Raw genomic sequence first — 4,149 nt, forward strand, 5'->3', positions numbered from 1 at the left:
AGTATGTCCAAAGTATGAGAGAGAAGTTTGGCCAACCTGGCCTCTAAGGAACACTCTGGATGTCAGAAGACAGACAGCACCAGGCAAATGTTTTTTAAACTTGGTTTTACAATGTCAAATATTAGAATATATAAGAAATTGACTTGATCTTATTGTTTGCTTCGATTTTGCAGTTTATTTCATACCACCACCTCCTCCTCCTAGTGCTGCTTGTAGGGGGAGAAGTCATCAATGATGGAGGTGGTGTGCTTGTAGGAAAGGATGACTTTCAAGTGTACTTGCTTTGCTCTCTCCTAGGGTAACTCATCGGGGTCACGGGAGTTTGTGACAGGTTTGTTGTCCTTGTTCTCCAGTCGGATGTGCCAGATTTGGTTGTTAGGCACATCCTTGATAAAAATCCACTCAACGTCAAACTTTTGCTTCCACTTGACTTGCAACCACACCCCCACACTTGTGCCGTTGTCCACCAGTGACTTCATCTCAGCCACATGACAAAAGTACCCACTCCCATTCATGGTGAAGAGCAGGTACACCAGCCCTTGCTACCCAGGGAACAGAAGACACCATCCAGGCACTTGTTGCCATGCTCTGTGCTGCACCAGATGGAGTCCTTGATGGAGCATCACCCATAATGGGCCCAATCTTTGCCGAATATGGTTTCCCAGGAGGTGAGTTTTAAACTGGCATGTACACATTTTGCCTCCATTGCCAGTAAGGATGCCAGTCATCATAACACTGCTCACGCCAGACCCCACAGCCTTGACTGCAGATGTGGCCACATCAGCAACCTTCAATCTCACCATGCCCTGCTCCTGGCTGTTCATCCCAGGGGCCTTATTGAGCATGTCACTATGGAAACCTATCTGGCCATCCACATCCCAGGGAGCTAGGCAGGTAGGTATAGCTGCTTCCATAAGCTGAGCTCTGAGTCCCAAGTTCTGCCTTTAAGACCCACTTGCTCTACATAGTTTTGACTGTCTAGAAAGGTAGGGCTCAGATTTGTCCAATGCTATAAGTCATTCAAGTTCTTGATTGCTACTTCCATGAGTATTGATTTTGGATTCACGTGATATGAATTCCTTGAAATTTTTTCTCTCTCTCCATTTATCACAGTATTATTTGTCCAGTTGTGAAGAGTTTTACTCTTTTATTGGGTAGAAATCATAATAAATGTTACATTCTTCATGTTCATCAATACATATTTCAATCTTCTTTGCTTCCAGCAAGCAAATTTGCATCATCTGTAAATTGCAGGTTGATAATGAGTCTTCCTCCAAACCTGATACTACATTCTTCTTCGTATAATACAACTTCTCAAATTATTTGTTCAGCATTCAGTTTGAATGAATATCACGAAATGATAGAACCCAGACACACACTTTTCTACATTTAAAAATATTCTGTATCCCCTTGTTCAGTTCAAACAACTACCTATTGGTTTATGTACAGGTTCTAAAGGAGCATCATTAGGCATTCTGGAATTTCTATTATTTGCAATATTATAAATAGTTTGTCATGATCCACACAGTCAAAGCCTTTGCATAGTCAACAAAACACAAGTAAACATCTGTCTAAAATTCTCTGATTTCAGCCACAGTCCATCAAAGTTCAGCAATAATATTGCTTATTTATTTATTTAAATTTCTCTAACAATTGTCAGCAAGGAACAGTCACTGGAGAAGGATATCATGCTTGCCAAGATGGAGAGTCAGAGAAAAGGAGGAAAACATCCAATGAGATAGATTGGCAGGTGGCAGCATTGATGGACTCGAGTGTGGCAGCAGTAGTGAGACTGGCCCAGGATCAGACATTATTTTGTTCTACTGTACATGGGGTCACTATGAGTTGGTTCCGACTCGATGGCACCTGACAACAACAACAACAAATGTAAAGGTAAATGAAAAGTTAAAAGATGAAGGGTAGGTGGGAACAATAATTCATCTTAGAGATTTAGTATTTGTAAAAGTTACTTCCTGAGGAGCCTTTATAGGGTAGACATCAGGTGGAATCCTGATCCTCATCTAGAATCTTCTGAGGTGGGAAATTTCCACTTGAAAAGACAAGCAGACCAGCCTAGAGCAACTAGAGGAACAGAAGATACTTCTTGGAAAAAAAAAAAAAAAAGGCAGTCTTATTGAATGCTGCAAAAACAAGCAAGTTATTCACTCACTGGGGAGCCATCAAGGCAAATGGTCAAGTCCCTTCAGGGCAAACTCTCTTCCAAGACTGAAACTCAAAGGGAACACATAAGCAGGCATGTAATCTTGCTAGAGACCACATTAGTCTACCGATAAGTGGAAGTGGAAAGAGAGCAGCAATGAATATGTGGACTGAGTCTGACCACATTCAATAGACTCCCATCAACCTGTAGTGAGATCTTCCTGGCCAGCAGTATGGTGAGACTTGGGGATTCCTGAAGGCTAAAACAGAGAGTGAAGTGTCCAGCTGATATGAAGTGAGGATAGATGCACAAGGATGCCCATACTTGCATATAGTACTCATTTGGCCTCGCTTTAATGGCTGGTGATCAGAAATCTCTAGGAAAAGAAAGAAGAGAAAAAGAAAGTGTAATCCACTACAGTTTGATGAACTATACTTATGCATGTAATTTCTTAAAAAGAGGGAAGGAATCTTCACAACAAGGATCGTTCCCAGCCCCTCTGTACAGAGGTTTATAGGGATGGGCTACCTAAAATGGGGGCCATAAAGGGACAAAGTGACTTGCTTACAAGTTTTCAGGAGGGAGTTTAGTTTCAGAGGGTATGGGGGAAGGTTGAATTTCCACTGAGTGGTTTTCAACCTGTTTAGACGGGACTGGTGAATGGAGATGTAGATAAGACTCTTGTGGTTCAATAGTGAGTAATTGTTACCAGGAATGATTGTGATTGTTACAAATGTCAGGTAGACATTTTGTAACAAAAAGAGGAGAGTGGATTATCTTGCAGTCCAGGAGGGGAGAACCCTTGAACCATAAAGGGAGAGGAGTGGGAGTCAGGGAGTGGAGTGCGGGACCCTATTCAGAGAAGCAGCTATGCCAGAGATGGAGGTAGAGATGATGACATGGAGATTTGGAGCAGCTAGGGACTCTGGACTCATGGAGGGAGAAGGACTGTGTGCTGGCATCTGGGGGGCAGACTTGCAGGGTATGCACTTTAGTTATTTGAATGATTATATATTTCTGAGTGTTTTGGTGTACATAAACAAACAAACAAACAAACAAACAAACAAATAATAGAGGGAATAGAAGTAAATACTGTCGAATGATGATGCATGGAGGGGATTGTAATCATTGTAATGAAACGAAATACAATAGGATGAGTGTAAAGCTGATGGTCTCTCATATAAACTGTCACTCAATTCCCAATAACAACTTAAAATAAATAAGTAAATAAATGAATGAAATGTATTGGTGTTCATTATGAGAATGATTAATATATTTTACACTTGACTAAATAAACTTCTAATTAAAAAGAAATGGAAATCAAGTTATTCATATACAGGTTGTTAACAACTTACAAGAGGATTCTTCTCCTTGGATTCTGTCTTAAGTTGGTTTTGACATGTCAAATACCTCTCTCTTTTCCTTTTTAAAGTTTTTCATTATTAATTTCCTGTATTATCAGTATCAAATTCCTGATATGGCACTGTAGGATAAACACTGGACTGCTAGCCACAAGGTCAACTGTTCAAATCTATCAGTTGTTCTTGGAAACTGTGAATCACTATGTGTTGGAACTGACTTTTTGGCACTTAACAACCACAACAACATTATTAGTATAAAAAGTTGGAAATAAATTGAAAGTTAGTATTGTCTGCTCTGATATAATACTATATCTTAGAAAATCATCCTTCATTACATTTATTTGAGGATAGGAAAGCACTTCTTACAATTTAACCACTCAGATCATGTTCAAGTTTAAATCAGTTTATTTTACCTTCACCTCTGAGCTCAAAGTTCTTGGAAGTGCTGCTCATACAAATGCTTGCACTGAAAATGATTTATTTCCTCCTTTTATTTCACATCCTTTAGAGCAATTGTTATTGAAGAGAGAAAGAGCAAACATCACAAGAATAAGGGTGCAGAAGGCTTAGTGAGGAACCACACAGGGGAAATGGGCAGAAGTCAAATAGAAGACTGAGGCAATTTCT

General features: G+C 39.9%; 1 pseudogene; it reads right to left on the reverse strand.

The window, feature by feature from the left end:
• Window positions 1-149: 149 nt before the first annotated feature.
• On the reverse strand, window positions 150-619 carry LOC102834920 (annotated as a pseudogene).
• Between the last annotated feature and the right edge of the window lie 3,530 nt (window positions 620-4,149).

The sequence above is a fragment of the Chrysochloris asiatica genome, unplaced genomic scaffold, assembly GCF_000296735.1.
Source record: "Chrysochloris asiatica unplaced genomic scaffold, ChrAsi1.0 scaffold00300, whole genome shotgun sequence".
NCBI lineage: Eukaryota > Metazoa > Chordata > Mammalia > Afrosoricida > Chrysochloridae > Chrysochloris > Chrysochloris asiatica.